The 13,061-nt window shown below is 44.8% G+C and overlaps 1 protein-coding gene across 1 annotated transcript in view; it reads right to left on the minus strand.

The window, feature by feature from the left end:
- Positions 1-12,972, minus strand: part of KIAA0753 (KIAA0753 ortholog) — a 51,182-nt gene extending 38,210 nt beyond the window's left edge. Inside the window, exon 1 of the mRNA XM_045293351.1 lies at positions 12,912-12,972. The gene's annotated coding sequence lies outside the window, so the exon portion shown is untranslated. The remainder of the gene's footprint in view (positions 1-12,911) is intronic.
- Between the last annotated feature and the right edge of the window lie 89 nt (positions 12,973-13,061).

Raw genomic sequence — 13,061 nt, forward strand, 5'->3', positions numbered from 1 at the left:
TGAGGGCAATGAATGTACACATGTGCTTTACACAATTGATGTATGTATGGATTGTGATAAGAGTTGTATGAGCCCCTAATAAAATGACTAAAGACAAAAAGTAAATGTCTAGAAAAGAATGAAGGCAACATATATAAACCATGTCAGGTTCAATTGACGTATAGATTGTGATAAGAGTTTTACAAGCGCCCAATAAAATGATTTAAAAGGGGAAAAACTGGGATTCTACAGTAAGATAAAAACTTGTTATGCTTCAGAGAAACTATGAAGATGATGAGCTGTGGGAATAAAAGCAGCCAGTACAGAATGGCTGACCTAAGTAACTAAAATCATTCTGGAAATCTAGAACAGGAAGAGAGGTATTTTCGTAGTATTTTCCCCCTACAAACTATTGTAATTGGTTTAGGGTTTCTAGAAGTTGTAATTGAAATCCCTGGGACAAGATCCATTTGACAACAATGGGCTGGTTTCATTTCAGGACTGAGATTGTAATGAACTACTGGAAACCTTCAGCTGAAAAGCTGTTTCAGTTTCTGTATCGTCTCCCTTGAGTCCTGACCACTGGCAGGAGATTAAAGCTTAGCCCTCAGAGCCGAGTGTGTGTGAAAGTGGATTCCTACCAACCCCCTAGCCAGCCTAGAGAGGGGTAGCCACGCTTTCAGGATCTTGACTAGGTAGGAATGGGGTGCTAGGGGGTGAATAGCCCTGAGTTGTACCCTGAACCAATTGTACAGGCTTTTGTAATCTGCAAACAGTGCACCTATCCCACAATGGTCCCTTTCTCACTTGTCCCACCTGTAACTGCGACGAATCAATCTGCTGCCAATCATGACTGCAACCATTCTCTTTGCTCTCCATGCCTATTCAAGTGGCCACTTGCTGTGAACCCTTGGACACCGTTATGGCCTTGTGCTCATGGTCTGCATCATCAGGACCATGTATCTTGGTCTTACCTTCGTCCTGGGAAAATGATGGGGCTTTCTACTCCAGTGAAGAGTTACAGTCACGAAAACTCAAAGAGGCAGTTCTAGCCTGTCCTATAGGGTCGGTGTGAGTCGGTAACAGCTCCCCATTTTGACTTTTCTCATAAAGATTCCTATGACAATGCATAGAGATTCCTGTGACAAGTGCTTTTTGGCTTAGCCTTATAAATCAGGAGGAAAGGAAGTTAACACCGAGCCTGCAATTTATTAACTAGCCCTCAAATTTACATCCAGGGAGGCAATTCAAATCTGAACTCTACATATCCTGATGCCTTTTATAAATCAATACCCAAATGTACTACAAATTTTGAACGTACTTGTAATTGAGTTTGAAGATACAGTTGGTGGTGCTCTGGCGGTGCTGTGGGCTTCGAACCTCAAGGTCGGTAGCACAAACCCACAGTGAACCTGAGGTAAAAAGATGAGGCTAGCTGCTCCCCAAAGATTTGCCCTCTTGGAAACTCTATGGAGCAGTTCTCTGACGTTCTTGACCAGGTTGCCACAGATCGGAGCAGACTCTATGGCAGCGGGTTTGGTTACAGGTGTTTAGGCTGGTGTTGAGAAGGGAGCCATCATCTGTGTATCTAACCCACCCACTACCACTGACTCGATTCCAACTCACAGCAACTCTATACAGCTTCACCTTTCTCCTGAGAAGCAGTTGGTGGGTTCTGGACCAACCACCTTGTGGTTAGCAGTCCAAAGCTCACCTGGCAGCACACCAGTTATTCAATCATTGCAGGAACATTTTAGAAGTTGCTAGAGAACTGTACCAGCCTCTAACAATTATGGAAGTCAGAAGACAACTGCTCTCCCACTCAAATCAACTCACATACTCATACTTCCCAACTGAAGAGTGATTCCACTCAAGTGAGTACCTATGATCTTTTTTTCTTTTGTTTGATGGGGTGGTAGTGGTGACAGAGGTGGTTGCGATTTTAGGAAACCAGAAAGGAAAAATTAAGTAGACAGAGTGACTTTTACAAAAAGACTAATCTAAAACTCAAGAGAGAAAAGGGTGACCTTCCAAAATCCAATTCAGAAAGACAAAAGAAATTATCAATCAAAGAAATCCCATGTTCTTCCCCATAAGCAAAAGTATTAAACTTACAAAGTAGTTAGATGTAACTACTCCTCAATTTGTATTTTTACCCACATAAGGTGCTTCCTAAATCCTACCCCCTCCCCAACTCCAAAGTAGGTATTTTTATAAGCACACTATGCTATTGTTTCTAAAACAGCATTATGCAATTTTGGTAAATGGCACAGTGTGTGTTGCTGAAGAAAATACTTCCCCAGGGGGGAGAGCAACTGGCAAACAAATGGAGAAGCAGGTGTTATTTGTGAGAAAATATGGTGATCGTTATTAACATCTGTTACTGCAGAACACTTGGGCAATTTATAATTCCCATTCATCACCTCATGTGAGCCTCACCATGACATTTTCACTCACGGTCACAAGAAGACAAGTAGCCAAGGTCTGTCTTGTGACTTCCAGCCCAGGGCAAGGGCCCATTCGTTCCGCCTTGTCAGGGACTAGGGAGATGCCCCACAAAATAGCATTATCCAGAACGCAGTGCTTGCTTCTCCCTCTGGAGAAGCGCGTCTTCATTTTTAAAGGGATGGAACTCATTTTAGGCTAACCTCAATGACTTGGGCTTTGCTAGAATATGCCTCATAGAATCAAAACTGTTCTTTAAAAACCTAGGTCATTACTATGAACGGAAAACATCTTATATTTTTTAAGAACTTGGCAATGTGATCTAACATCTCCACTGCTTAAAAAATATGCATCAGCTACACAGGGCAAGGACATTTATTCCACTTCACAGAGGAAATAATTAAGGTCCAGAAAGATTGTGTCATCAACCCAGGGTCACAAATGAGCAGACTTGTGATTAGGAGCTAGGTCTTCTGGGTCTAAGTTTATTTTCTATCTGTCTTCCTGTTTTGTTCATATGATGTTTGTTCATCATCCCCAAGTCAATGCAATATATCATATGATTGGGAAAAAGCATGACCAAATGATCACCTCAATATACAGAGAAACACCTGACAAAGCCCCTTGTATGACACTCAACAGGGTAAGCACAGAAACTTCCTGAACCTAATAAAGGAACGCTACACATCTCACAGCTAACGTCATATTTGATGATCAAAGACTGAATGATTCCCCCTATGATTAGGTACAAGACAAGGATATCGGCTCTTACTACTTCTATTCAACACTGAACTAGAGGTTCTGGCAGGGGAAACTAAACCTGTAAAACCCATGGCTGTCTGATAGATTCCAACTCATCAGAACCCTACAGGATAGACAGGACTGTTCCATAGGGGCTCCAAGGCTGCAGTCTTTATAGAAGTAGACTACTACATGGGTCTCCCAAAGAGTCGCTGGTAGATTTGAACCACTGACTCTTTGGGTTAGTAGTCAAATGCTTAACCACTGCACCACCAGGGCGCATTGCCAGAACATCTAAGAACGAAAAAAGAAATAAACAGCACCCAGATTTGAAAGGGGAGAAAAAACAAAACAAAACGTTATTTGCAAATGATTTGCAAATATACAGAATGATGATTTTCTATATCCAGAACCTTGAGGAATCACATCGCCAAATCACTAGAGTTTATAAAGGAATCCAGCAAGGTTGCAGGAAACAAGATCAATATAAAAAAAATTAAATCGTATTTCTATATATTTGTAGTTAACAACCCAAAAACGAAATCAAGAACACATTCCAATCAAAAAGAATACAACACTTGGGAAGAAATCTAACAAAAGTGCAAACCTTACTCTCTGAAAAATAGAAACCACTGTGAAAAGAGCTAATTGAAACAATATGCTCTGTTCATGGATCAGAGGACTTTCACACTGCTCAGATGGCAAATACTCCCCAAACTGACCTACAGGTTCAAACCACAATCTCCATCAGAATCTTAGCTTCTTCGTGGACACCGACAGCTGATCTAAAATCCATGGGAATTACAAGAGACCCATTGTAGGCGACAATCCTAAAAAGGAAGAACAAATATGGAGGACTCGCATTTCCCAGTTTCAGACACTACAGGAATGGAGAGCAAGCCACTGTGGTAATGGCACACGGCTGGACATCCATGTTAAAGGGATAGAGGTGAGAGTCCAGAAGTAAATCCACACAGCTATGGCCAAATGATATCTAACAAGGAGACCAACACTCCCCATAGGAGAAAAGACAGTATTTCTAGCTCATGGTGTTGGACAACTGGATAGCCACATACATAACAATATGAGATTTAAATCACATGAGATTTAACTCAAAATGAACAGAGGCCATAAGAGCAAAGATGAATTTTTAGAACTATCACACAAATTCCATCGAGTCAATACTAACGCATAATGACCCTAGGAGTTTCCCCGGACTGTAAATCTTTGTGAGCAGTCAGCCTCATCTTTCTCCCTTGGAGCAGCTGGTGGTTTTGAACAGCCCTCTGGGTGGTCAGTCGTCTAACCCATATGCCACAGCACCACCAGAGTGCCTTGAATGACCTTGGATTTGGCAAAGGATTCTTAACATGACACCAAAAGCAAAGATTGATAAACTGGACTTTGGTGCTTCAAATGATCCCATCACGGGAATGCAAACACAGCTCACAGAATGGGAAAAATATTTGAAAATCTGATGATCTGAGAGGGACTTACATTCAGAATACATAAGAACGCTCACGCCTTAATAATTAAAAAAAAGAAGAACAGATTAATGGAAAAAGGCTAGGCATATCTCTAAAGATATGCAAATGGCCGGTTACCACACAACAAAGGCAGCTTCAAAAATTTCTTGGGCAAAGAGAATCAAAGGATACTGGAATTTTTCCATGAAGGACTCCTTCACCTTAGCCCAAACCACAATGAGTGATAACACATCCACCCTCAAGGCTGGCTACATGAAGAAGTCTGGGCATGACCAGTGCTGTCAAGGATGCGGAGCAGTGGGACTCCCCATGCCCGGACTGCTGGTGGTAGTGGGAAGCTTTTGGGTGCAGCCGCTGTGGACTTTGGTCTAACATTTCTTAAGGGACTCGACATAGCCCGCTGCTGTCAAGTCCATTCTTGCTCAGAGCGAGCCTGGAGGTCGGAGTCGAACTGCCCCACCAGGTTTCCAAGGCTGTCTGCCCACAGAGGCAGACCACCACATCTCTCTCCTGCAGAGCGGCTCGACCATTCCAAGCGCCGACCTTGCAGTTAACAGCTGAGTGCTTTACCACCACTCTGACCAGGCCTTCTTCAGAATTATCACCTTACCCTCCAAATCCATGCCTAGTCATGTCTGCAGACACACCCATGGAAAAGTTTATAGAATTATTCATAATAAACCCAAAGACAGAAAGAATCCAGTTATACATTAACTAATAAATGGGTATAGACACACATAGAGTACATACATACAATGGGATATACTTGGATAATTTTTATAAATGAAGGAGTGATACGTGCCACAACCCAAAAACCTATGCAAAGGGGAAAAGTCCGCCGCAAAACACCACACGTGACATGGCCCATTCAAAGGAAAATGTCCAGGATGGAAAAAACCTACAGTTAAAGACCCGTGTTTGCGCAGGGCTGGTGGGGGAACGACATGAGAACGGTGATAGCTAAGGGTGCAGGCTTCTTTCTGAGGCGGCTAAAAATGTTCACAAAGGGACCATGGTGACAGTCGCAAAAATCTAATCATAAACGACTGAAACCCATCGAAATGCGCACACTGTAAGTAGGTGAACTGCAGGAAACGCGGATGATCGCTCAAGAAAGTTGCTTTTAAAAAAAGATCACTATTAATTAAGACATTCTAGAAGAAGAATAAACGGGAAAACCTGTTCAATTGGACATATGGATACTAAAACTGGGTAAGTATTGGACTGCTCGCTGCAAGGTTGGCAGTTCACACCCGCAAAGTGCTCCTTGGGAGAAAGTGGAGGCTCTCTGCTGCAGTGCTGGTTTACATCCCTGGAAGCCCTGCAAAGGGTTGCTATGTGTCAAAAGGGAGTCGATGGCAGTGGGCGTGGCTTGGGTTTTCATGGGGTCGGCCCAAAGGCGGGCAGTGACATCAGTAGAAGAGAACAGAAGGCCCGCACACGTGCAGACACATGACCTACAACACAGATAGCACTGAAAACAGAATAACGTTTTCAAAAAACAGTGCGAGGTCCACTAGCTATCCCTATGGAAGAAAGTGAAATTTGATCTAGGGAAAAAAAACTAGGTAAATATCTTCTTAACCTTGGCATAGGGAAAAGTTTCTTAGGATACCAAAAATAACCCCAAAAAGCCCAAACCCTAACTATGAAGGAGAATACGGAGCAAACTCTCACTGCATCAGGTCAATGCCCACTTATAGTGTGACCCCTGTGGTTCCTGAGACTGTAACTGAGAGAAAGGCCCAGTCTTTCTCCCAGGAGATGCTGTTGGTTTTGAACTACCAACCATGTGGACCACAGCCCACCTTGTAACCACTACGCCGCTCAGGCTCCAACCTAGGTCTATATTCTCTTCTGATAGGGGTGTTTCCATCTCTAATCCCTCCCTAAATAACGTCATGCTCTTTGATTTGTTCCATATCAGAACAGCAGTTTTGGCATCTTCAAGGGCCTCAAATAATGTTCCTTTGAAATGCTGAGAATATTGGGGAAGGAGGAGAAATGGGGAACTGAGTATAATGACGTACAACTTCCCCACCCCCCTGGGAGGGGGTACAAGCAACAGTAACAAAGACGAAAGGAGACTGCGGTTGGTGTAAGACATGAAAAGAATCATAATTTATCATTTATCAGGGGTTCACAAAGGTAGGAGGGCATGGGAAGAAGGGGGAAAAAGAGGAGCTGATACCAAGGGCTTGAATAGAAAGAAACTATTTTGAAATTGATGATGGCAACATATGTATAAATGTGCTTGATACAACTGATACAAGGATTGTTATTTAAGAGCTGTGAGGGCCCCACATGAACAAAAGGAAACCTGCGGGGCAAGATTGGGGCTGGAGGGTAGGCAGAGTTAAGGTTTCCCAATAAACTTGTCAGACATCCCTCGCTACCCTCCAAGCACGAGTGCATTGCTAGGGCGGAAAATAACGTCTGAGCACAACTTTCCTGGCCTCTTCCTCACCATGCAGCAGTTTGCCATATTCTTAAAACTTCCTCATTATAAGCTCCATTATCCTTCTGTGTCCTTCAAAAACTCTCTCGAGATAACCCTTTTTGAAGCCACCCCAAATGGTCACCATCACCTTCTCAACTGATCACAATGCTTTGAATTTAACTGGCCCAGCTGATCCCCTCAGAAGTCAAGGTTTTGATTAAAATTGATTTTTTGAAAGGCACCCTAACAAGACTAAGACAAGTGTATTACTGAGCGAATTTGTCTGCAGCCATCCACTGATCACAGAGCTATGTTTGAACACATTAGGTTTGGGATACATCCCTGCCCGTATGAACTGGTATCCTGGTAACAGCACTTTTTCCTTCCCAACAGCAGCACTTTTGGAGTTTACCCTTGTACGTGACAAGCTCCTCCTAATCAGAAAGAAGAGCCAAGTAGAGCGTGAAAGAGAGAACGCAAATAGTGAGCCCCAGACTTGACCTGACGATTCACAAGAGCAGACGTCCAAATGGCCGAGGAACAGATGAAAAAGCGCACTCACCCAGGAGGCCTACAGAAATGCTCCTGTGGCCACCAGGACGCCCTCGGCACACCGGCCTGGTGGCAGGGACGTGCTCCCCTACATTGCTGGTGGGAGTTAAAATACAACTGCTTAAAAAATAAAAGAAACAAAATAGAGGGATGCCAGTTTCATCGGTGCTAATGGTCCCCTCATCCAGGTGACGTGTCTGAGTCTTTGTCTCTTTTAAGATTTCATCCATGTTCTCCCTCAACCTAAATAAATAAATGAACAGAGCTCTTTTTCATAGTTGAGCGAACACTACCCTATGGCCCAGCCACTGTACTCCTGTGACTACACCCAAGAGAAATGCATGCACCCAGGTAACCAGTTCTCTCAAGAACCAGCACCCTTTCCTTTATAACGGCCAAAGACTGCAAGCAACCCAGTGACTCACACAACACAACATGCACATCAACTGGTGTGGTCAGAACATGAAACAGACGTCTCAACACTGAGAGTAGACAAAACTCCACAAACAACTACGCCGAGGAGAGGGCTCTTAGAAAGCATTGCATACAAAAAACGCCAGTCTCAAAGAATATCTATTGTACAGTTTTCAGTTTTAGAAGGTCCCAGATCAGGCAAAGCTAAGGCATGCCACCAGAGATCAGGACAGTAGCGAACTCAGGGGAGGTGAGAGGAAACACAGAGTGGGAGAGAGGGCAGACTGGTGATATTCCAGTTCTTAACTGGGATGATGGTTATACAGACATGTGTCTTCTGATAATTGGCTGAACTCATGTTGTGCTTCAAGGAGGAAAAGTTGTGTTGTCCGAGGAAGAAGAAAATGCTCCGAAATTGGTTGTGGTACTAATTGCACAACTCTTCTGACCAAACTATTAACTCGTATGTGTGATGTATGAATTATAAGACAATAAAACTGGCTGCTCACCAAAAAAAAAAGACAATAAAACTATTTTTAAAAGAAAACCTATACCAAAAAAAGGACTTCATAAACAATGAAGTCTACAAGCGACTACATAAGAGAAAATATGAACCTATATACTCGAGTATAAGCCGACCCGAATATCGGCTGAGGCTCCTAATTTTTCCACAGCCACTGCACTATAAATGTGCTGAAAAACTTGGCTTGTCCTCGAGTACATACGGTACGATATATTTAAACCAAAAAAAGCATTACAGTTCAATTAAAAAACTCATATAAAGCCGTAAGCAAAAGACCAAGTGAGCACATGCTGTTGGGAAAATGGTGCCAGTAGATTTGCTCGATGCAAACAACACAACACAACACAAAACACAAATTCACTTCTGTCGAGCAGATACCCATTCATACTGACCCACAACAGCACTGGACAGAAGGGCTGCGTTCCCAGACTGTGACTCCTGCAAAGACTCAGCTTTCTCCCATGGAGCACCTGGTGGTTTCGAAATGCTGACCTGTAGTTCGCAACCCCACCCACAATCCACTATGCCACAATTGTCCATTTGAAATGGAACTATCAGCAAAACACATGACAACGTCTGGTCAATTTCAAGACACGGCCCTTCCCAGCAGGGGGCTTTCAACCGACCCTTCATTTGCCTAGACTAGGGACCAATTCCCACGAGGTACACATACCAATCACAGGGCAGGCTGCAGCCCGGACCAGAAGTGTCACCCAACGGGGATAAATGTAACGAGCCCCATGGGGTAAAACAAGAGGGTAAAGAGAATTCCTCGGGGTTCTGGGAAAATCTCTCTCAAAGCAGAACTTCCAAAAGCCCGTGGCAAAAGCCTACCGGAAATAACTCATCTCACTATAACGTATGTGTGTGTACATTAAAATGCACACATACAAACTCTAACAAGAAGGTGGGGCGTCCCAGTGTCTAGCTCTGTAGAAATCTACACCGGGTGCCTGAAGGCTCTGCTCTCAGGACAGAGAACTGTACTTTATGCTCCTCCGGCAGAGGCCTGGCGGCAAAGTAATTCAGAGCTCCCCTGGGAGCCAGAGAGTTGGCAGTTGGAACCCACCAGCTGTTCCCCCTTGGGAGTGGGCCGTGGCAGTTGGCTTCTGTAAAGACTTACAGGCTTGGAAACGCTCTGGGGCAGTTCTACTCGGTCCTACAGGGATGCCACTGACAGGGACAGAACAGGGGCTTCTGATCTGCCTGCAGGGGAATGAACAAAGGACCCTGTGAAACAAGTCATGAACAAAGAACGCTGTGAGAACTGACTTGGCAAATACCTTAACCTTGTAGCCAGGCTCTAGTGAAAACCACAGACGCAGGACTGTACTCGAAGATAATTCCCAGACATGGTGGCCCAGAGCTGCAGCTCAGATAAATTTGAAAGAAATGATGTATGAGACCCAAGGACAAATAGAACGACTGATTACAAAGTTGCTTGACCATCTACAGAGACAACTCCCTCTTCTCCTTTGAAAGGGCCATTTAAAAAACTAGAAGCACTGCCCTAGACAATGTCCCCTTTTGCAACTGAAGGAGGGAGCTGCTTTGCTTCCAAAGCATGTCTATCTATGCCTAAGGTGTCCTTTCTTACCTTGTGAGAGGAACTCGCGTCAATACTTCCGCAGTGACTCTATGCTTTAATCAGACAGGGGCAAGACTCTTTGCTGCTGTGTGCAAGCGTGGGTGTGTGCACGCCAGCTAGAGGGCTTGTCTCCGGACCCTAACAAACCACACAGGTCTGGAGCTGGCAGTTCCCTGCTGGCTGACAGCCCGAGCAGCGAACCTCACATCTCCGAGCTGGAATCTGATGAGAGCCACGAGATGCTGGTTTTAACCCTGGTTATTAAGAGACTATTCTAGCCTCCAGTCGAAGCAAGTGCCTTAACCCTACTCAAATGCACCTGTCGTGGACTAGGCTCTAAGTAAGTCCTGATTTTGTCCTCATGCCATAACTGTGATATTCCAGAGATGACAGTATCTTGCCATGGAAGACCCAGAGACACATACCAGCAAGAAGCTTCTTCACTACTGGAGGCGGTCTTGTTTCCTGTGGGAACACCTCCTTTACTCCCAAGAGCCGCCTCTCGCTCTTAGACGATGGGCTTGGCCACTTCTCTAAGACCCGTTGGCTACCAACCGGAAATCTGCTCCGAGCCTCAGAGAAACACTTCTTCACCTTTCTGGGCGACAAGCTCTTCTCCAGGAGGGACTCCAAGGCCTGCCATGAAACAGTCGATTATTCTCTTAGCTTCTATCACAAAACTAGCTTTTTTCATCGCCAAATTGAAAATAATGTGTTAGTATACTGCTATCGCTAAAGGTCAACACCAAATGCTGTTTCATTCGATTGTAAAACTTTCATCATTTAGGATGTTAATGAGGTAAGAGGAATTTCTCTTTTTGTTTCTTAACCCATGCAGTTCACTAAGAGCAATAGCAAAGAGCTAACGAATGACTACTTTTAAGGACCAAACCCAAAATTTAGGACCAAGCTTTTAGAAATGAACTATAGTCTTCAAAATGCAATCCTCTATGCTTTAAAAGCATTGCAAAACTAAAAAAAGCCCAAAGTAATAAAATAAAATAAAAACATGAAGGCATTGCAATTCGCAATGTAACCCTCACCAACTTGTAGCCTTGGAAGTGAGCACACAGTTCATAAACGAATGGGAACGCAACAGGACCAGTGGCTTTGCTCACTCACTGACAACACTGGCAGGAGACCTGAGTCGCCCCCTTCTGAGAAAACGCATACCCTCAAAGGCTACACTAACGACCCGCTCTGTCAACCTCCCCCTAGTTCATAATAAAAAGTTTAAAAGGAAGAAAGGAAAAAACAACAGAGGCATAGCTTCTAACAGGTAACCCCAAACTCATTCTCAGGAGTGAAAACCCATATAATGTGAGGGTGAGTGGGCGCTGGGGGTTCATCCACCACCAGTACAGTGCTCCACAGAGCAGCAGCTAGGAAATGGGATGGCACATCAGCAACAAGGATCATACACTTCTTCCACCGTTTGCATTCAGTAGGAGAAACATCACGTTAGGGAAATTTATCCAAGGGTACTCTTGCTCGAAATTTGGAAGAGCTACTAGACCATCTGAAGAGACTTTCTAAGATTATAAAAGGTGCTTGACGCAACAGATGGATGGATGGAGTGTGCTAAGAGTTGTGGGAGCCCCCAATAAAATGATTTAATAAAAAGAGATTTAAAACATGAAATAATTTGACCATGCTTCTGCTGCACAGGACTCGTTTAACGCGTTCAAGAGCAAAGATGTCCCTCTGAGGACTAAGGTGCATCTGAACCACGCCACAGTGGTGTCAATCTCCTCACATGCAAAGTCGGACGACGAGGAATAAGGACGATGACCAGAGAGTGGCGTGGCTGAACTATGGCGAAGAATACTGAGCAGCATGGGCTGCCAGGAGAACCAGCAAGTCTGTCTCCCAGAAGTGCAGCCAGAAGGCTCTTGAGAAGTGGGCAGACTTCGGACACACCAGGAGAGGCCAGCCCCTGGAGAAGGACACCATGTGCCCTGGTAAAGGATCGGCTCAAAAGACCCTTGACTTTGACCAGGCGGGCTGACACAGTGTCTGCAACGGAGAGTTCTTCCTAAGCTACACCAACAGAGATCTTTATATTTCTGAGTATGGCATGGTGGAAATAACAACAGGATGGGAATCGGGAGATAGAAATTTGATCTCTAAACTCAAGAGAAGTAACTGTGTCATCTCTCTGACCTTCGAGTTTCTATAAAAAGCAATAAAACCTACTCAGAGCAATAAAAGCAAATCACAATGGAGTGGGACAAGGATCAAACGGTGTGATCATGTGATAGCAACTGCAGAGATGCCAGGGAACCGTGTCACGACAGTCTGAGTCACAGATGAGACCTGCGAACATCATCCGCTCCTGACGCGCAGTGTCTGCCGGTGGGATTCCCAGAACTCTCTGGCCGTGTACCACAGGATGTGGGGCTGTCTTCGAAGATCCTGCCAGATGAAACACTGATACTCTGATCGCCGCACTCATCCAGTCCTTTGTTGAGCTGCGAGAGTCTTTACTAACGGGCATGGCCAGGGATAGACGCTTCAGCTTAACTGATGGACCTGGTAAAGAGTTGTTCTATGTCCCCCGTTCCCAAAGAAGTAAAACAGAGCAATACAGACTTGATGGTTAAAAGCCCTTAACACAAAACGGAGAGCCCTTCCATCCCACTGTAAAGCTCTAACTTACTGGGGAGCAGCTGCGTCTGACCGACACCACGAACCCCGCTCTGACACACTGTGCATCCGGGAGCAACGGGGTCAACCCCTTACCTCGATTTGCTGCAGGATGTCTATAACCACGTCGGGGACCGAAGGGTCGGAGTCGAGCTTGGCAGAGCAGAGGGAAAGCTGGCGGATGAGGCTGCCTAGTTCCCGGCACCGAGCAGGAAGTGGGTGTTCACCTCGGTCCGTAAACTGGGT

Source organism: Echinops telfairi, unplaced genomic scaffold, assembly GCF_000313985.2.
Source record: "Echinops telfairi isolate 266 unplaced genomic scaffold, ASM31398v2 ScPeMD7_2010;HRSCAF=2546, whole genome shotgun sequence".
Classification (NCBI taxonomy): domain Eukaryota; kingdom Metazoa; phylum Chordata; class Mammalia; order Afrosoricida; family Tenrecidae; genus Echinops; species Echinops telfairi.